At 54.0% G+C, this 22,090-nt stretch overlaps 1 protein-coding gene across 5 annotated transcripts in view; it reads right to left on the bottom strand.

Moving 5' to 3' along the window:
- The window catches only part of SMOC2 (SPARC related modular calcium binding 2), a 173,660-nt gene that overhangs the window by 15,881 nt on the left and 135,689 nt on the right, over window positions 1-22,090 (bottom strand). The window lies entirely within an intron of this gene.

Raw genomic sequence — 22,090 nt, 5'->3', positions numbered from 1 at the left:
AGCGTCCCGAGTCCCCGCCTGAGCCGACAGGACCCCAGACTCTGGGAGCACGCGGCCACCACTCCGAGGGTAACAGCTAATGAGACAGGAATGGGGGCGCCACTCCCCATCAGTGGGGAAGTGGGTTTCACCGCGACGAGGGCTCGGGAGCACGGTCCCACGATCCCCGCGAGTCGGGGCACGGGCAGGACCACAGGTCACCTAGACTGAGGGGTGGAGGTGAGGAGGCCCCAGAGAAAGCAGCCGGCCTGGGTTTGTGGTATCTGCGCGGCGTCTATCGCGGTGTTCGGGGGCTGCTTCTGAGAGGACTCCCCCCGGGAGCAGAGCGGAGACCCCCCCCCCCGTCCTAGTCACCCTGGGATGAGGGTTGCCACTGGGTGATGGGGGCTGCTGCTCAAAGCCAGTTCTGAGACAAAGCAAATGAAAATGCAAAATGAGAAGAAATCAGAAAAAATTCAGAACCCACTGAGCAGATTTTCCTTGCGTGGAAGTGACAGAGGCACAAGAATGGAAATGTCACCATGAAGGGGACCAGATCTTGGAAATACACGAAAGCAGCAACAGGCCTGACACAGAAGCAAGGCGCCCCCAGACCTCGGGGGCTTCTGCTGGGAAGACGGGTGGTCTCTCCGGGGACAGGGCGCCGTGACCCGGACAGACACGCACACTCCTCGGGGACAGAGCCACTGGTCGGAAGCAGACAGGCCGGGGTGGCAGTGAGGGCCGAGACCTTCTCGGGGCCTGCAGACTGCTTGCGGGGCCAGGGCGGCGGGGAGCCCTGGGGGGCCACGTGCTGACAGGACGGCCACTCCTGGCCGGGCCCTTGCTCCTTGGCTCGCCTCCTGCTCACCCTGCACGGTGGCCCCTGGGGCGGCTAGACGGCTGCCCTAGATCTTGTGTTGTTTAAACCACAGCCTGCAGGCTCCGCGACGTGACAGAAAGTCACACGGGGACAGCTGTCCGCACGAGTGAGCTCTCCCGCGGAGCGCAGGGGCGGCCCCGCAGGGAGCAGGCAGGGCGAGCGTCCTGCTGTCCACAGGCACACAGCTAACAGCCACTTAGAGAAACATCGCAGGGAGAGGAAACCAGACTGCCCTTTTCAAAGCTGGAAGAGAATGCAGCAATTTGTTTATGAATCTGTGGCCAAACAAAGCCTACAGCTTAGCCTGACGATGCTGTTGATCCTGTGTCCATCTGCGGAATCCAAGTAAAATCCTCGGGGCTCAGTGCGATTTCCGTGAAGACACTTGAGCACTAATCCTGGTTTGGGGCCACGGGGCCGTGCCCCGGTCTCCAGTGCAGCCACGGACGGGCCCAGCCAGCCGCCCCGTCTGCCGCATGCACTGGGGGTCTCGGAGCCTGGTTTACATGGGGACACTTGAAAAACCATTTCATTTGCTGACTCTTAAGGTGAACACATTCTTCGCTTTCTATGAAATGTCCTTCTTTTAAAAAATGGGAGCTTTTCGTATAGATAGTGCTGCTATAAACATGGGGGTGTGTGTGTCCCTTCGAAACAGCACACCTGTATCCCTTGGATACGTGCCTAGTTGTGCCATGGCTGGCTCGTAGGGTAGCTCTATTTTTAGTTTTTTGAGGAACCTCCACACTGTTTTCCAGAGCGGCTGCACCCGTGTGCATTCCCACCAACAGTGCACGAGGGTTCCCGTTTCTCCACATCCTCGTCAGCACCTGCTGTTTCCTGAGTTGTTCATGTTAGCCATTCTGACAAGCACCCCCGTGTTTATAGCAGCACTATCGACAATAGCCAAAGTATGGAAAGAGCCCAAAGGTCCATGGATGGATGAACGGATAAAGAAAATGTGTGTGTATGTATATATATATATATATACACACATATATACATATATACATATATACATACACACACACACACACACAATGGAGTATTACTCGACAATCAAAATAATGAAATCTTGCCATTTGCAACTCCGTGGATGGAACTGGAGGGTATTCTGCTAAGTGAAATTAGTCAGAGAAAGACAAAAATCATTTGACTTCACTCATATCAGGACTTTAAGACACAGAACAGATGAACACAAGGGACGGGAAGCAAAAATAATATAAACACAGGGAGGGGGACAAAACAGAAGAGACTCCTAAAAACGGAGAACAAACTGAGGGTTGCTGGAGGGGTTGTGGGAGGGGGGATGGGCTACATGGGAGAGGGGCACTAAGGAATCTATCCTGGAATCATTGTTGCACTAGATGCTAACTAATTTGGATGTAAATTAAAAAAAATAAAATTTAAATAAATAAATAAACACATAAATAAAAATAAATAAAAAATAGCTTTTCGTATAGAAATTAGAATTTCTTCTTTTCCCTTTTTCTTTCAAATACAAACATGCATCTTCAGGATGCTGCCTCAGTCACATGCAAAAACCGCCCTGTGCATTAAGTAGCATTCACGTCCGTCCTGCCACCTGGCTCGCTCGGGACTGCCACCAAAAGGAAGCAGGATGATGGAGGTTTCCTCGGACATCATCAAGAGAAAGCATCATATGATGACATCCATATTTTTGGACCCGTGTCAGCCAACACTGACACCCGGGTGTGGGCTGGGCACTGACCAACAGGTGACTGCATGGGCTTCTGGGCCAGGGAAGTGGAAGGGGCCAGGCTTACTGACAGGTCCTGCGTTTTTAAGTGGCCTTGCGGGGTGGGAAGTGTCAGGGGTACCGACACGAATCGGCTTTCGAGCATCTAACAGTGACTGGCAGGAAGTTTTGGCTGCCTGCTTTTATGTTTATTATTTCACATGTGTAGGAAACTGATGTAGGCGGCCATTTATAAAAACAAGAAACAGGGGCGCCTGGGTGGCTCAGTCGGTTGAGGGTCCGACTTCGGCTCAGGTCATGTTCTTGCAGTGGGTACGTTCAAGCCCCGCGTCGGGCTCTGTGCTGACAGCTCGGAGCCTGGAGCCTGTTTCAGATTCTGTGTCTCCCTCTCTCTCTGCCCCTTCTCTGCTCATGCTCTGTCTCTCTCTGTCTCAAAAATAAATAAAAACATTAAAATAAATAAAAAATAAAATAAATAAAAAATAAAAACAAGAAATAAAGTTGCTTTGATATCGTTTAAAACACAGACTCTGGCAAAGCAAAGAAGGAAACGTTGCACACGCTGATGGTCGTACAGAGCAGAGACGCTCGGAAAACTGTGGCCCTGGGCTGCTGTGAGGGAAGGAGGGCAGCAGGACAGGGGAGGACCCCCCCAAGGCTTGCAGGGTCCCGGGGGCCACTGGAAGAAGCTTGGACTTTACCTGCGGGGAAACCAGCCTTCGGGGGGTTTATAGGATGACACAATCCGACTTATGGTCTTCAAGTGTCCCAGGTGCACTGTGGTGGCCCAGGGCGCCGGGCTTTGCCTGTGGTCCAGGGAGGAGCTCAGGGGGCATCAGGGAGGACGTGGTACTCTGGGGGGCCCGGCCTGGGTTAAATGGGCCTCAGTCTACACAGCAAGTATGCAGAGAACGTCCTTTGCAGGACATGGGCTTAGGTTCAGTCCTGAAAGCGCATCTGTCCTACAGAGGGACTCAAGGCTCTGTCCTGCGGCCACAGCAGGAAGTGAGGGTACAACCCGGCCCTGGGTCTGAGCACTGTGCCGAGACAAGGCGTGAGGCACAAGTCCCCTGCCACCGAGAAGCACCTCCTCATTAAGACTTTGGCGAGGCCCAGGCCTACTCACCATTGTTCAGTCCACACTGGAGGCCACGAGCAAGGGCCTACCCACAAACACAGCCTTTGGGGGAGAGCACGAAGCTTTCCAATCTTTTAAATTTTTTTAATTTATAATTTTTTTTACACTTACTTATTTTTTGAGAGACAGAGAGAGACAGAGAACAAGTTGGAGAGGGGCAGAGAGAGCGGGAGACACGGAATCAAAAGCAGGCTCCGGGCTCTGAGCTGTCAGCACAGAGCCCAACGTGGGGCTTGAGCTCACGAATTGCAAGATCATGACTTAAGCTGAAGTCGGATGACCAACCGACTGAGCCACCCAGGCACCCCAAGTTTATTTAAATTTAAAGAGAGAGAGAGAGAGAGAGACAGAGTGTGAGTAGGGGAGGAGCAGAGAGAGAGGGAGACACAGAATCCAAAACAGGCTCCAGGCTCCGGGCTGTCAGCACGAACCCGACGCGGGGCTTGAACTCACAAACCATGAGATTGTGACCTGAGCCGAAGTCAGATGCTTAACGGACTGGCCACCCAGGCACCCACGAAGCTTTCCAATCTTAAGATGAAAACAAAATCTCGACTCTTACGTACTGACTCTAGTTTTCCTATCTTCTCTGTACTTACTTTATATATTTATTTTCATATTTCCGTATTTCCAACATTTTCTCATTATTCTAAACAAAGAGTTTCACAGGCTGGCAACTGTGCTCTGATTAGTTACCATGACGTGTGCTGGAAATCGGCACTGGGCCAGCGCCGGTGGGACTCGAGGATCAGAGTCTCTGAGCCCAAGCAGGGCAGAGGCAGAGAGAGAAGGAGACAGCAGATCCTAAGTAGGCTCCCGGCTCTGAGCTGTCAGCACAGAGCCCGACACGGGGCTCGAATCCACGAACCGTGAGATCGTGACCCGAGCCGAAGTCAGAGGCTTAGCCCACTGAGCCCCGCAGCGCCCCTAGAGAAAACTTTCTTAAACCACTAGCTCATTTACTTCTACTTCCAATAGTTTGCTCCTCGTTATTGCCTCTTTCATAGCCTGTGTGAGGCTGTGAAGAAAGCACCCAAGCCTTAAGCACGAGACAGACTGCCCGTATGTGTAAAAACTGTGGGCCTGTGCAAGTCCATCCTTGACTGTCACAAAAACTAAGCTTCCAATCTATGAAGTGCTTGTAAATCGCATTTTATGGCACCAATGACCCTGATGTGATTGCAAAGAGCCATCACTAAACTCCTCACCGGAAAAGAGCGGGGAAGTGTTTCCTGGCACCGTAAGGTTGGGTGACGACAACTTCTGCCACCTTCCTCATCGCTAGCCGCACGTGGCAGCCGTGTGGAGCGGGTGCCGTGAGGGGCGCCGGCGCAGGCAGGAGGGGGGCCGCCGCGGGGCAGGCTCGTGGCAGGTGCAACCACCCGACTCGGCCCTTCTCGCGGCTTCCTGGCGCGGGACGCAGTCCTGTCAGATCGCAGCGGCAGGGTCAGGGGCTTCCTGCCTCGGAAACGAGCAGCACAGATGTGCCCAGGTGGCAGCCTTCGCCCTCTGTCCCGAGCCCTTCTGACATGTTGTGAGCGCGTAATCCCTGCATCCCGCTCCGCTTGAAACACCCACGCTGCTCTCCCGACCTTGAGCTACTGTCTGGAACGGCCTGGAGTTTGGAAGCCTCTCCAAAACACAGCCACTGAATCTGTGCTTGGCCAAGAACAGCTAACCCGGACAGCAGGACACACGGCCGGCGGAGGTCCCCCCCGTCCCGTTGTGCCCGTCGTGCACACAGACACAAATGTCCGCTTCGTGCCTTGAAGGATCGGGCACGGGCGCCGCGCTTCGTGCACGTTACGTCTCCCAGCGAGACACTCTACGTCGCTGAATACTCGTCCTGCCCTTTACGTTCTGCATCACCTGGACCACGGACCACAGAGGGAGCCTTGTAAAACTGCAGAGGTCTCTGACCAGCCCCGTGGCACCTGAGGGACGTGGCTCTCACCACTGACATCGAGGGGGCTCAGCGAGCTGTCGCTCAGGGCCGGAGGGGCAGCCCCCACTCTCCGGGGGCCAGGCTGTCTGCTCTGCGGCCGCAGGCATTCACCCTGCACTTGGTGGCAACGGGCCTTCACCGCAAGTCACTGAAGCAGGGCCCGTGCTGCCAGGGGACGTCCGAGACGCGGGAAGCCACGGCTCCCCGCAGTCAAATATCGCAGAGCCCGTTCCGTAAAACCACAATAAAGTCATGCTGAAATCATGCTCGTAAACCGACTAAAAGCCACACGCATTCTTTAAAGAGGCGAGGGAAACCAGAAGTGAGGCCGACCGCGTGCCTGGAACTCAAGCAGAGGCTCCAGACGGCCCAGCCCCGGCCGGCCCGGCTCTGACACGCTGTGCAGGACGCTCTCCAAAGCACCCGGGGCGCCCACACCCCTGCCCGGCGCTGCCCCAGAAGCCGAGCCCTCGGGGAAGCGGCCCCAGCGGCCAGAGCGTCGACGCTGGGTCAGCAGCTGCCCTCTCTTCCGGAACGGGGTATCCCCCGACAGACAGCCGAGGGGTGGGCAAGGGTGGGAGCGTGCCGAGACCCCTGCCCGCCCCTAGGTCCCCGACACCCTCGGGAGAACGTCCTCGTAGCCGCGGCCGTCGGCGAGCCGACATCATCACAGCGCACTCGGGCCGCGGGTCTCCACTCCGTGCGCGGAGCCCGGGGCTGAGCCGACTTACCGACACGGCATCAGCCCGTCCCACGAGAACCGCGGCCACCTACCCCCTGTGCCAATGAGCACGGTGTACCACACTGCTGGGCGGGGGCAGCGCCGGGCTCCTGAGTCCCGGGCCCGACCTCAGAGCCCACGGCTGTGACCACGGAAAAGGCGCCCCCACGGGGCCGACACGACGGGGCCTCTGCTCTGGGGACGGGCTCCACGCCTCGGCCGTTGCCGCTTCCCCGCACCGTCCCTGCCCTCCCTGCGCCTCCCGCACGGAGCCCGGCTTCCCGCTCACCTCCACGGCAAGTGCCGTGCACCGTGTCCCGTGTTGTGACAGCCTCGGCACTTTCTCCCGTCCGGCTGATTCTGGAATTCCTGTTGAATGGATCCCATCCGGTTGTTCACTTTCATTAACGGAGGTCGAGTCCATGCAGACGAGGACCACGTGTCTACGTTCTCGCAGCCCAGTCTCCACCTCAGAGCGGCTGTGCGCTGGCCGCTCAGCCGGGGACCTCCTTCTCTGGCTTCACTTTCCTGCCATTTCTGAGATGTAGGCTTTGTCCCCAGGAACGAAGACATGGGGGGACCAAACCCTCTGGCGCATGTCTAACGTGGTTTCTGAAGTTTTCAAATGTCAACAGATTCCGTACACGTTCTCTCCTCCACGTCCACGTGACGGACAGAACACAGCAAGGGCCCCAAAGTCCATTTCCCATGTCACCTTCTCCCTCTTATTCCCCCAGGAGAGCCGACACACAAGGAAAAACTATCCAAAGGAGACAAATGGCATCACTGTGATTTATGTTCTCTGAAGAGCCCCGACGGGATCAGCCTGGTTGCTCACGAGAATGCTCAGAAGACCGTGCGAACGCCTCACGGTTCGGAGCGGCCTCCGTTCCAAGGGGAAGATGACACTCAACGCTTGGCCCCCCCAGGATTCACCTGGAGCCACCTTTTCTCACTTTGAACAAAGACAAGATGACCTCTCCTCAGGCGACAGAGGTCAGCGACTTGCAGCTCTGGGGTCAAGGTGTTAAGTCAAAGGACTAGGGTCAAGGTCAAGTGAGTTCTGCAGGGGCCACGAGACCTGCCTTCAGCTCTCTCATTTTCAAAAACACCCTTGCAAGGGCACGAACGGAGAAGGACACTCATGCTGAGTGAAACTTGGAAACAGCACGAAAGTGCGGGTGGGTTGTAACAGGCTACATAGGAGACTTTGAAAAACCAAGACTCAAAATCATCATGGGGTCCGGACACTGAGCCAACCCCAAGCGAGGTGGGAGGCTCGCGGTGCCTCTGTGCAGGTACGGGCTGGACGGCACCGGATACAGCCAGGGATCACGGACTCTAAACGCTGAGCTAAAGACCCACGGCTACCCAATCTTATCCACCAGCTGGCATGGAAAAGCCTTCAGTCTGGCAGGGCACAGAGGAAGGGGACAAGACACGAGATGTCACTTCTATACTTGGCTTTTGGTTTTGTACTTAAGTTTTTTTTTTTTTCTTTTTAGAAAGAGAGTGAGAGTGTGTGCACGAGCTGGGGAGGGACAGAGAGAGAGGGAGAGAATCCCATGCAGGCTCCACACCGTCAGCACAGAGCCCGATGCGGGGCTCCGTCCCATGACTCCGGGATCGTGACCTGAGCCAAAACCGAGAGTCAGACGCTCAATCGACTGAGCCACCCAGGCGCCCCTGGTTTGGGACTTTTAAAAACAGTATTTCACAAATAAATTGACAAGGAGAGAAAAGTTACTGATGTCTGGCACTTACACTGTGAAAAATCTGTTCTGGTTTGTATGGCTAAAAGTTTGCAGAAACTGACCTAATTAAGGAGCTACTGGCTGTCGGAATGAACTATTAATACGGGATACTACTTCTCGTATGCCTGAGTTAAGTCATTAACTATTAACCAACTCACCCAACCATTAATCAGCTAGGTGGCACAAAGTCTCCTGTCATTTCAAGAACTCATACGAAGGTGTTTGAAGATTCTGGAGCGTCTGTTTTAGTTCATATTTAGGAAACGTCAAGTCTGGAGATGCTAAGAGGGGCACGGTGTTCGTGAATGATTTTTATGATTCACATTGATCTCCTAAGACTGTGTTTGTGAGCCAAGGTCTATTTTGGTAGCTGGAGAGAGGCTCTGTCCTTCTCCTGGTCTGCCGTCCCACCGACCCTGCCAGCAGTTATGAGCCTGGCTCGCGAGGCTGTGGCTCCAGCATAGGGTTTCTGGTAAATGGCAGAATCTTTGAAGAAAAGATTACACACACGCTTCTCCCTTGGAGCCACAATCAACGACTGTAACTGGAAATCCTATCTTCCTTAGAAAACAGCCTAACAGTACGACGGGATAGGAAAACAAAAACAAAGAAACCACATCACTTTCTGTCTTCCTTGAATATAAGCTCTTCCCAAACACACGCCTTAGGTGTATTAATTGTGAACCCGTAATTTATATTTGTGCCTGGCTGCTCCCGGAGCTCACCCCCACCCCTGAGCAGGGTCCATTCTCTGCCTACTCAGTCCTGCCTCTTTTCAGTAAAGTAGCTCAGAGGCGCCTGGGTGGCTCAGTAGGTTAAGCATCCAACTCCTGATCTTGGCTCAGGTCAAGATCTCATGAGAGATCTCCTGGGATCCAGCCCCGCGTCAGGCTCTGTGCTGACAGCGCGGAGCCTCCTTAGGATTCTCTCTCCCTCTTTCTCCACCTCTCTCTCAAAATAAATAAATGAACTTTAAAAGAAAGTAGCTCAAAGCTCACCTTCTTCAGGAACACTTACTGCCTAGTTCAGCAAGCATGAACTGCCTTCTCCTCTGTATTCCCAATGCCTGTAGCAGCCATATGCCCACTGGGACCGCACCCACCGGGACCATGCCCACCGAGACCACGCCCGCCGGGACCACGCCCACTGGGAACCAGACCCTTCGTGCAGCTCATCCCCGGGGCTTCACGAGTGGGTTTTGCTGTGACAGCTTTGTGTTGAGTTTAGGAAATCAAGCCATGTGTGTTTGGATTCTTTCTACTGTACAACCTGTGACAAGGCGGGGCTCTTGAAGGAAACACCTGAGCTGGAGACGAGAAAGACGCTCCCCCAACAAGTCGTTTATCCAGATGCCTGATCCGGAGGTCCTGCCTGAGCAGTGAGGTTTCAGGGCAGACCAACCACAGGCGTGGCCTGGTCTCACATGCTTCCCAAAAGTTGACCACACCAAGTCACCTGCCACTTTCAAGCGAATGACTGAGCTTTGACGAGCCGCGTGGGTTAGCGTCATGACCACTGGAAACACCTACACTTCAGCAGGGCTTTAAAAACGGCCATATGGACGAGGTGAGCCCAGCATCCTCCTATGGAAAGAGCCTAAATGTCCCTCAACCAATGAATGGATAAAAAAAATTGTGGCTTATATGCACAATGGAATACTACTTAGCAATGAGAAAGAATGAAATATGGCCTTTTGTAGCCACGTGGATGGAACCGGAGAGTGTTATGTTAAGTGAAATAAGCCATACAGAGAAAGACAGATACCATATGTTTTCACTCTTACGTGGATCCTGAGAAACTTAACAGAAGACCATGGGGGAGGGGAAGGGGAAAAAAAAGTTAGAGAGGGAGGGAGCCAAACCATAAGAGACTCTTAAAAACTGAGAATAAACTGAGGGTTGATGGGGGGGTGGGAGAGAGGGGAGGGTGGGTGATGGGAATTGAGGAAGGCACCTCTTAGGAGGAGCACTGGGTGTTGTATGGAAACCAATTTGACAATAAATTTCATATTAAAAAAAAAAAACAACTATATGGAACCATGGAATGATGACAGGCATTAAACGTGGCACGTTAAATACACGGGAACGGCTCCTCCCTGCACCCACCAGCCTGTCCAGCTGCCCACCGAGCAGAGCGTCTGTTTAATAAAAGGTCTGAGCAATCATTTCCACCTCCTGAAGACTCTCGGGGTCCCCAGGGCTGCCGCACAGACAGTGACATGCCCTGCAGGGTCCCTCTTGCGGAAACTCGGTCTGAATGACTTGTGTATCGTAAACTCAGATGGAGCGGAATTTCCCAGATGACAAATAGCAATTTAGTTAACGCCTGGGAAACGCGCACTCAGGGAGCCCGTTGACACCCGTGACGACCCCGGGCCCAGAACCCAGAGCCTTCTGGCGAGCAGAGGCCCTGAGAGCCCTGTGTCAGAAGGGACCTGAGGGCTTCTCCAGGCCCCCCTCCCCCCTTGGCTTTTACACGGGAAAATGAAGAGCAGACAGAGGGAGCATGTCAGAGAACAGGGTGCAGCCCACCTGACATCCGGGGCATGCAGCACCAGGCACGTAGGACGGGGGCACCTGCTCTCAGCAGGTGCAGACACCACCGCCCCCCGAGGCTGAGGGCAGTGCCCTCGTGACCCACACACACCTCGCTGATGGGCCTGCTTCCCACCCGCACCCCAGCCGCCCCGGGTCGGGAAGCTGGCGCTGCCCCTCCGAGCGGTCTCTGCGGGACGAGCGCCCTGGATGAATGCCCTCCCCACCGGGCACTCCGCGTGTGCACGAGGGCGGCTCCAGGGAGCCGCGTGCAGAGCTCGGAAGGCAGTTACGAAGGGCAGGACGAGGCCAGGGTGACCCCGCTGAGGACCCGACCTGTGGCTTAGGGAGCTGACCACGAACCCTCTGGAAACCCTACCAACTTCACAAGCACAGGTGAGGGGGTGAGGACTGACGGACGGGAATGCGGGACAGCATCATTCATTACTGGACCGCACCTCTAGTGTCATGTTTTCAGACGGAGGCCGTTTCTCTAAATCACACACTCTGCTCCTCTCTTAATACTGAAAGCAGCTTCATGTTTATTATCTCCTACAGATTTTCCGGAGACTGGGCCCGTAGGCGGCCACACGGAGAAACAAATCGTTTCATTTTGGAATGAAATGCTTTCACTCGATGTTTCAAGGCGTATTTTTTTCCGGGTTATGTTAATTTAAGGCAGAAATATCGCCTACAATCCAATATTTTTATTTGAGAGGTAGCCACAGATGGCTAACGGTTCTCCCTGGAGGGTAACTGGATTGTATCGCTCTGTTTCCAAGAACTGTTGCAGGCGCTTTGTTTCCTCAGTAGATGGTGACAGAGCTTGAACGGGCCGTGTGCACACTCACCTCACGGCCACGCGGGACGCCCCTCGGGTGGCACTTAATCACAGCCACACGTCCACCACGGTGGCGCCCGCTGGACACCCACGGCTGCCCTCCCCTCGGGCCAGGACCACGGCCCGAGAGCCAGAGCCTCCCGCGAGGCCTCACGGCGACACAGCAACCCATCGGCCTGGGAAATCCTCACCCGACTCCTTGCTTAGACGTGACACCACTGCACAACGAGCAGAATCGCCCGATCCTATGCTTTGCATTAAGAAACACGTTTCCCTCGTCAACATCATGCCCACGACTGTAGTACCACCAAGCACGTTGGGCGAAAGCTGTCTTTCTTATGACTCCAGGGCCATGTCAGTCTGCACCCTTTGCATCTCTCCTCTTGTAAAATGTAATAAAATCAGGAGATGAAGGCTACAGATTTCACAGGACAGCACAGATGAGAAGTGGTTTGGGATTTGTGTGTTTACGTAAGCACGGATTTACTACCGAACGCCCCAGGATGCTAGAGCTTGCCAGACTACACGCACCGCATCGCGGTAAGATTCAAGTGTAAGTGAATGAGAAACAAGTCAACACAGAGACAAAGAATCGTGGTAAAGAAGGATGGCAGAAAGCAGACTTAGGCCGATACAAGAAGGCACATTTGGGCGGATGGAGCCACGCGTTTGAAGGAAGGTCCCCCCGAAAGGAAACACAGCATAAACCAGACCGACCATAGGGAGATATAAGGCCACTCGCGGAGTCTGAAACGAGAGAAATGCTTCCTGTGCCTCACGAAAGGGCCCCGTGGTGACGACGGCCGGATACTCGCCGAAGTCCTGACGAAGAACACGGCTTCCAAGGACTACTTTTACGAGACACGCCCGCTGCGGGCCGCAGCAGGGCCGGAAGCTGAGAAGCTCTTCTTACGGCAGGCAGGAAAATCAGGTGGTCTGCACAGACAATCACCTCACTGCTCACCCGAAGTCCCCGCGCGAGAAGATCAAAATCGTGTGGATTTCTTCCGTGCACGTTTTCTGTTTTCTCAGGGTCTGAGAAACTGAGCTCCTCCAGATGCTGGGGGCCTGGATTCCACCTCCTCTCCGAAGTTGGTTAAATGAGGAACTGTTTGCTTTGAGAATCACATCAGTTAGGAGTCTGGCCATAACACACGCTGGCTAGAAGAACGTTCTTTACCTACAGAAGTCGCAAGTCAAGATTCTCCTCACAAAGCAGTCTGGGGCCACTCAAGACCACGGACCTCGGTGATCAAGGTCCCGAGTTTCCGGAGCCATATGCCCAGCCTGCAAGAGGCTGGGAGCTGGCATAGCCACTCCTGTGAGTCCCAGTACAGGTGCTGATTCTGGGGACCCCCTCAGACAGGTAGGTCGTGAAACACGTTCAGGTAACACGATGAGTGTGGTTGTCATCTAAGTTTGCTGACTATACACAAGCAAGTGGTAATGCTTGCTGTCAGAATGACTAACCTACAGCCCTTCTTTGTGGGCGGTAATTAGAGAGTAGGGACCATTGCCTTTTATGGCCCCGAACGGTGCAGACTGCCGTAGAATGCCGTAGCCAGCAAAGACGGAACCCAAGTGGCCACAGGCACGTTTGTGGAAATGTTATGGCCAAGTCCTATTAACTGTGTCTATTCTCATTCTTTAATAGAATGTACATAAAAATGCAGCTGTGTCCCAGACGTCCCTGAACCACGTCGGGTAATCCGAGCCGTGCCTGCAGAAACCTCTCACACATGGCCAATTATTTCTAAAGAGGGGAAAAGCAGCGGCTACGTAAGAGCTCAGAGGTTCTGAGTCCTTCGCTGGAGCCCGAGCCGCAGCGGCCTCACACCCGGGGCACACACGGCAAGCCCAGCACCAGCCCCTGAGCACGGCCGGTTGCCGACGTGGCCGGGCCGCGGCGGGGCCGTGCGGGCTGTGCCAGGCGGACGACGCTGGCCTCCCCGATGCTGGAGGGGAGTCTTCCCTCTGGAACTTGGACTTCTTCTCCTAACCAGCGTCAGGGACGCAGCTCTTTAATGCAACACATACACACACCTCGTCTCTGGTAGGCCGGTCGGAGCGATTTCTCCAATTACCAAAGTCAAAGCCTCGATTTTTAGCGTTCTCAGCGAGGCAGCTCTTAACAACGCCTGCAGGACATGAAAGCCAGATCATGTCTTCACTCCAGCGCCCAAGAAGGTGTGTGACAAGCTGTTAAAAGTGTAAACAAAGAATTCACTTCCTCCTGCAAGGGCTCCTTGCCTTCCGTGCTGACAAAACCCAGGGCTCGTGTGTCTGCACTCTCTGGGCCCACAAGCTGGCTCCTCTGACAGAATGACGAGGAGCCCCGGGCACCCTGCCCTTCGGAAACGCTAGGGGAGCTTGGCGGGTGGGCCACACCCATCTGCCTCAGGGCCGGGGACCACGGGGGACCCAGATCTCAGCCCACCTTTGCTGTGTCCACCCTCTCACACTCACAAAGGAAAAGGAAGCTTTCCGGGAGGTGGTACACGAAACCAGGTGGCAAACTTACGGCCAGCCAATCGCTTCCTGTGTTTGAGCCTGCGCTCCGCATCGTCATTCAGCAAAGAAGAAAGAACGTGAAAATTATAGCCACAGAAGCCAATGCCATCATGAAAGGAAACTAAGAGCCTGATAACACGGACAAAAGCCGGACTTTCAGTCCAAGAGGCACCCCACACTGGCTGTGGGACCTCGTGCAGGCCACGCGACCGCTCTGGACCTTAAGGTCCTCACCTCAGAGCAGTGCCCGGACGGGCTGCTGTCCAGGCCAGCGTCCTCTCTAGCACCCTGTAATCTCCGTTGGCTGGAAACCTGAACAGGCAGAAGGGAAGCTGGGTCTCTGGGCCCATCACTTGCCACGACCAGCCTTCCAAGAACGTGTGCGTCACGAGCCAGAGCTAGGGCGGGATCCCAGCTCACTTGGGGATGCTTAGCATCCTCAGTGGCTGCGAGGCCCGGGTATCTCGCTACCTCTAGAAGCAAACCCTACGCAAGGGTCCCGGGGAAGAGAGGTGGGAGAACACGCAGAGACACCTGTGTTAACTTTGGTAAGCGGAGCCTCATTCCAACGGGGCACAGATGGTGTTGGCCGTGGTGGCGGTGACCGTAGTCGGGGGGGCGATGGTGGCGTGTGTGTGTTCCACGGCACGGAGCGATAATTACATTACCATTTATTTTGGTTCCTTTAGTCATAAACCACAGAAGGCGTTCAACAGGACCCACCTTACAACCAGTGTCATGTTATAAAGAATTCTGTTCTAGTAAAATCCCCGTGAGCGTGCGTGCCTGTGTGTGCACGCACGCACACGTGGATCCCTGACTGGCTGCCGCACGAGCCCGGAGAGGCAGCTCGCTGCACCACCGTGGTGAGGCCTGAACTATACCGACTCGGGACGTTTCAGGTCAACATACGCATCCGCAGCGCAAAGCGACCTGTCCTCATGGACGGCTCTAAAGACTGGCCGAGCGGACACACGCAAAGCTTCTGCACTCACACCTTCCGCGTCCCCAGTCGATGCTCACCAGCACGAACGCCAGCGTGGTTCTTGGTGCTATCGTGCTTTTTAGTCTTGGGCACCTCTGACTCACCATCCACAGCCCTGTCAGTGATGTCTTTTAATAAAAAATTCATTGTACAAAACCCGTCCAGGAGACCGTCCAAATTCCTTAATGGGACCGGATTTGAATCCTGCCAAACCTGAGGCTTGTTTTCTCCTTTTAGAGTATCACATGGCAACCTCAGTTTGCTTCACAAGTCCAGCTTCTCTGGCTTCACATATTTAAGGAATTTCTATAGGAATGCCTCAGACGGCACCACCAGCAGATAATGAAAGGGATCACTGGGTCTACATTCCTTTATGTAAAACTTGAGCTAAGTCACTGACCAGATACAGGAGCTATGAAAATTAAACCCTTGTCTGTCGAGAGGGCTCCTGAAAAGATCACTCTTCCCCGTGTTCATGAGGCCGGCTGTCGGGACGGTCATTCATTCTTGCACTCACCCTGAGCGGTTCCTGCTTTCTGGAACTGTCCTGTGCTCAGAGGTGAGGGAAGCACTCTCACGAGTCCTGGCATAACAGCCCTCCCTGACTTCTCTCTCTCTCTTTTTAAATTTACTTATTTTGACAGAGAGCGGGAAAGAGAGCACACATGAGCAGGGGAGGGGCAGACAGAGAGAGAGAGAGAGAGAGAGAGAGAGAGAGAATCCCAAGCAGGCTCCATGCTGTCAGTGAAGAGCCCAACAAGGAGCTCGATCCCACGAACTGTGAGATCAGACCTGAGCCGAAATCAAGAGTCAGACACTTAACTGAGCCACCCAGGTGCCTCTCAGCTGCTCCTTTGTGAAGGAAACCGTGTAGACGTGTTGACATCAGAAACAATGCCATAAAGTAGAAAGGACTTTGAATTAATGGTGGGAAAAGAAGGGCTGTGCGACTCTTTGTCGGCTCCCTTGACACAAGGCAATCGCTTCACTTCTGTTGAGTTTAGATGTGAAATGGTCAATCGGAAATCATGCAGAAGTAGACTCTAGGACTGGTGCATTCTGGGAAGATAGTATGTGCCACAAGAGTTGGTTCATCTCACAACAAAGAGTGATGTCAACAAATGACATGTTGTGACAGGAAGCAAAAGGGAGGGTCACGAGGAATTGAGACGTGCATAGGTGTCCATTTGTCTTTCTGACGCCTGCTGGATTCCCTCCTTTGCTTCAAAAATAATTGCTTCATTACAGAAATCACAAAGACATGACTCCTATTCCTTTGCATTTGAATAAACAAATTCACCCCATATAAACAAAAAGTGGTGTGTACGGTGTTAAATAAACTATTGACTTCGACTGGACTTTTCAGAGCATATTAAATGATGCTACCAAAAGTGCTATTTCATAGCAGATGATGCATGTTTCTCAGGAGATTAAAAAAAAAAAAAATCAGACATTTAGAACTTCTTGAATTTAAGGACTCTACATCAACCGGTCAGATCCCAAGAAGTCGGGCTCTGAACACACAGATGCCTCAGATTCCCCTCTGGAAACAGGACATTACGCACTTCCAACAAGGTACCTAATTTAATACGCAAAAGCACAGAGAAAAGATGGAATGAGAGCACAAAGCTCTAAAGTAGTCTGCAGGAAATCACTCGCGAAAAATCTATCCCAGGCACGTCCGAAAGTTACCTGAAAACCAAGGAACGGCCCGTTTATCCTTTTCTGTCAGAGGCAGAAACCACTGACTTTTCTGAAAAACTGTTCTTGATCTGACAAGTCAGGAGAGAGCGAAGAATAAAATTAAATCATCCTGTCAGGCAGAATATTCTAGAAGTTTCCATGGCCTGCTGTTCTTCATTATAAAGCAGGTTCTGAACGTTTCCTCCCCTCGTTGGCCATCTGGGAGCGTCCCAGCAGCCTGACAAGGAGCTTATGAATCTGGGCGCTGCGCTCTCGCTTTGTCCACTGAAATTCCTAAAGAATTAAGTTATCGGGAAGAACCGAAGTCCATTTCTGTCAGCTCGCTGTGCTGTTTCCATGAGTCGGGCCTGCGTGCTCGAAGTAAAGCCCAGTGTTCTGGCCAATGTCCAGCTGTGATCATTGGATTTCTCCTGTGTGCACTCCCTTGGGAATTTCGGGGGGGAGCAGTGACGTTTCACCGCGACTCCCCAGCACCACGCGGTGGCCGGGGAGTCCTCACTCCAGCAGCGCCACCGGGGGCGTGGGAGAAATGCTCCTGACACTGGCACAAACCCTGGAGAAGAGCTTTTCTAAAACGCTTATTGGCTTTTGAGAGAGGGCACGCGTGAGCGGGGGGCGGGACAGAGAGAGAGGGAGAGGGTCCGAATCGGGCTCTCCGCGCAGAACCCGGTTCGGGGCTCGGACTCACGAACCGTGAGATTATGACCTGAGCCGAAGCTGGACGCTTAACCGATGGAGTCACGCAGGCGCCCCTGGAGAAGAGCTTTTAATGATACCGTGACATTTTCAGACATAAAGGTGGGATTTTATCCTGCGTCAACCTCCACTTCCTTAGCTTTTCTTTTTATCGCGTTGCTCTCTTGTTTAAGAGCATCCTTGCCGGGGTCATAAACTGCAACCTTCACTCCCCCCCCCCCCCCCCCCCCCCCCCCACCGAGGACAAAAGCGGGTCTTAAATGCCTGGGCGTCCCCCAGCCTTCGGCACCGGGCCATCGGCACGAGAGCCACGCACAGATATTGGCTCACGAACTGGCCAAGAAAGGACTTCTCAGGGGTAACGAGAGGGCACAACAGTTTCAGCGTTCTGACCCATTCTGGGTTCAGAAACAAGAGGCCCAGGAGGGGAAGTGAGACAGACGAGAAAGACTCAGGAAAGGGCTGGGAGCAAGGGCGGGAGGTCCCAGCAGCCCTCGGCCCCGGGCCTGCCTGCAGCCCCTCGGGACACGAGGCTGGCAGGTGCAGAGGTCGGGGCGTCTCGGAGGGGGCGCAGGGGCCGGTGCCGGGGGCTGGCATTTACCACAGAAGGCCTAGGGACACAGAACACGCAGGACTGCAATAGAGAGCCCTCCCTCTGCGGCAGATGCCAAATTCCACAAGGGAAGAACATGAGTCCAGACGCTGGCCGGGAGGCGCACGGACCCCTCGGACCCTTCGCTCCGGGGCGCCACGCCTGTGCCGTTTACCGCAGCAAATTGTTTAAATGAGTCTGCATTACAGCAGCACTTCCATCGGACTCTGGCAGGACGTCACCAAACCTGGCTCAGCTCTGAGGGAAGCCGAAGTTAAGGAAAGCGCGTTGCAGGCCAGTTAAAAGCAAATTTGTTATTTTCGAGCATACACCATACTTGGAAGGTGTTCCGAGCGGTTATTTTGGACAAAACTGCTTATCACGGAATAACAGTTGTTTAATGACGACTTTAACTTACTGAACGGTGCTTGAGAACAGTCTGTCCTCTTGAGTTCTCTAAACTGTCTCTGAAGCATCGCTTTACCCCCCCAGTCGGTCTGGCACGTGCTTCTCCACCGTCAGTGCGGCTCTAACCCCCACTCCCTCTCTCCCCCGCAGAACCGTGACTTCCAAAGCAACGGAGGCCAAGCCAAGGAGGAGCTAGCACACTAACGCCACGGACAACACTCCCCACTGTCCCGGAGTCTGTTTAATCGGCCCTTTCGATGAAAACCGAGACTTCGCGAATGACTCCGGGTGCCTGACGCCCGAGCTGCCCGTGTTGGCCTGAGCCGTGCCCTGAGAGCTCCCGCGGCCTCAGGCGAGGTGCTCACCAACACCGGGTTCTCCGCTGTTTCCGCCAATGCCTGGATATTGACGAAGATACTTACCGTGCTGTTACACCGGGAAACAAGAGACCGGCTTGGAAGCTGTGAATTTTAGAAATCAAAAACTTCAAAAAAAAAAAAAAAAAAGGAGGCGACCTTTTTAACCACGGGTCACTGTGATTCCAGTTCAGGAACCCTGTTTACCAGCATCGGGGGGGGGGGGGTCACGTGACGCTTCGGGGTTCCTACCGCCTTCTCGGCCACGCACGACCCTCGTGTGCCCACGGTGACAGCCCCACGTCCGGGGTGCAGAGCGCGGACTGTCCCCAGTCCCCTCCGCTGCCCGGTGCGCGTGCCCCGGCCCCAGCCTGCGTTCCCGCGTCCACGTCCCACTGGCTCGTCCACTGCTACCACTCGCGGCCCGGCTCCGGCTCCTCGTGACCGGAGGCCAGACGAACCGACGTGTTCTCACACATCACACCCGGCTAACCCAAAAACTGTGGGGCCTCGTATTCAAAACGCACGAGGAAGCTCACGATGGTGCCGGCAGATGGTTACCCGGGCCGCCCCCAGGAAGCCGGCCCTGCTGCTGATAAAACCCCTGCCCAGATACTTACCTCTGAGGCAGACAGGGTAGTGAAACCTGTCCGCTCTCTTGGACAAGAAATAGACGGGGGCTTAACGGTACCCAGATCTCAGATCATCGTATCTCTGCTGGACCGCATTCACCGGGCAGCCAGGACGGGGTGGCTGCATCACTTGTAGACTTTGAGACACAGGCGCCTTCTTTTCTGGAGCCAACGACCGAATCCTGGGGTACAGGGTTCTCGGGAAGGTGAGGTGTTGGCTTCGATGGGCCTCACCTCCGTGACACGCATGCGGCTTTGAATCCGTCTGGAAGCAGGGGACCCTACAACCAGTGGCAACACAGGGCAGGCCTGTGCTTTCCTAGACCCCACAGCTGCAGGTGCCGACGAGGGAGGGGGCCACCTGGGGACCTGGCCAGGGAAGAGCTGAGATCAGCTGGTGACAGGTGACAGGATCCGAGGCTGAAGATGGGGACGTGTCCAAGTAGCTGTGAGGCTCCGGGCAAGAGTGAACATCGCTTCTAACCAATTAGTCACAAATATCCATCTGAGAGGATACGAAAGAAATGGGCTCTCCACTTTCCTGCATTTTTAGTAGCTCTTTTTAAAAATGTTTTATTTATTTTTGAGAGAGAGGGTGAGCTGGGGAGGGGCAGAGAGAGAGGGAGACACAGAATCCGAAGCAGGCTCCGGGCTCCGAGCTGCCAGCACAGAGCCCGACGCGGGGCTCAAACTCACGAACCGTGAGATCATGACTTGAGTGGAAGTCAGACGCTTAACCGACCAAGCCACCCAGGCACGCCTGCATTTTTAAACTACATTTTCATCCAAATATTATCGCAAACTAGATTTCTCAACTCTCTTTTAGGCACAAGAAGCTCCTCTTTATATTCGGTGACTCAGGCAAGGAACCGCCTTAACACTCTCAGTTGGTTCAGTACCGAAGCATTAACACGCGGAAACAGCGTCCGACTTTCTTGTAAGTAACTGAAAGTTTCCAGTCGACCTTTAGGATTCCTTCCTCTGCGTGTTAAGACCAAAAAACAACAAAACAAAACAAAACAAAACAAAAAAACCTTTGCTTCTTTAACTTGGCCTTAATTTGTTCTTACTTTACTGTGAATGAGTAATTCCCACAATTTTCCAGCAAACCTCCTCCAGTTTATCTTCATTCTCTTAAAAATGGAGAAAAATATCAACTGAACTAAATACATATTCTAATAAAAATCTCACCAGGAACGAGGCGCCTGGTGGCTCAGTTGGGGGAGAGTCTGACTTTGGTTCACGATCTCGCGGCTCGTGAGTTCGGGCCCCGCGTCGGGCTCTGTGCTGACGGCTCAGACCCTGGAGCCTGCTTCGGATTCTGTGTCTCCCTCTCTCTCTGCCCCTCACCCACTCGCATTCTGTCTCTGTCTCTCTCAAAAATAAATAAACATTAAAAAAATAAAAAATACAAAATAAAAAATGTCACCAGGAACCCCGCCAAGTGCAGCACAGTTACGACTTTTCAGTCCTGGTTCTGTGTATGTCTTCTGCACCTCCAGGACCCCACCAGCTTGTCTCCTGGGAAACGGGGTGCAGGCACCCCACTTTCTCAAGTTTGCCACACACCGCCTCGCCTTTAGGAAAGGCCTACCTTAGAAGCCGTGTTCACTGACCAAAGGCGGTCTGAAGACGGTGGGATGAAAACAAGGCAAAAAGTCCCCATAGCCCCGCGTCGGTCCGCAGCGAGCCGGCACACGGGCGGCGGGCACCGTGCACCCCCTTCCCCGGAACCATATCAGCATCGCCACCTCCAGCCCCCAGAGCCCAGGACCGTGTCTGGGCACATCGGGGCATCGTCTCCGTGTATGTTGTGCGTCTGTTAGCAAGATGTGTCCCGAGGTCCCAGAAAGGTAGGTTTTGGGCTCTGGGAACGCTCAAGAACTCTTCTGTATAAATTTACAGTAATGGCCTCTTCACTTTACCCATTTTGACTTACGGAAGGTTTCACCAGAACGCTCTGCTCTCACGGAGCACCGGTCCTGCGCTGGATATAAGTCCCACTTACCGTGCGTTCCTTGTGTCCTACGGGGCTCCCAGGGCCTTGCGTTGAGTCCCTGAAACCCCTCCCCGAGGAGGAGCTGGCGTCTCAGGATGTCCCCGCAGATGCCGTGTCTTGACTATCAGACGTTCTCAACCAGGGGACCCCAATGCCCTTGGCCCCCCTTGTCCTGGGATTGCTGTCTCCCCAAGTCTTTAGGACGGGAAATACATGTGTGATTTTAACTGGGTTTTTACTCCGCATCTTTCCCCAGTAAACCTGGACTTAATGGCCCATCTCTCTGTCACGCATCCTACAAGATGCAATTTGCGTCTAAAGGCTCGGTAATCTTACTCACTCGCAAGTTTACGTCGGTATTTAAACCGTCAAGATCATTAGTCAAAACGTAAAATAAAGTAGCTCAGGTCTTTCTCCCAAGCACTGCTACTCAGTCTCCTGTCACATCCAGAAACCCAGACCCAAACTCCGACCCTGAGTTCACAAGCACCAACGGTTACCGTGAAGCCATCAGAGAGCTCGGCACCGGACGCACTGTGTCCTCGAAATCCTCTCCCCACTCAGCGCACCTGCTCTCACCTCCACCCCCTCTACCCTGGCCCCCGTTAGCAAGCAGCTGGCAGGAAGCCTCTCGGCACCGCGGCTGACTGGGGACGGTGCTGGGAAGACTGAGCCGCCGAGGGCACAGAGCA

Source organism: Leopardus geoffroyi, chromosome B2 (genome assembly GCF_018350155.1).
Source record: "Leopardus geoffroyi isolate Oge1 chromosome B2, O.geoffroyi_Oge1_pat1.0, whole genome shotgun sequence".
Lineage (NCBI taxonomy): Eukaryota > Metazoa > Chordata > Mammalia > Carnivora > Felidae > Leopardus > Leopardus geoffroyi.
The sequence above is the reverse complement of the archived record's forward strand: the minus strand, read 5'-3'. Positions and strand labels throughout refer to the sequence as shown.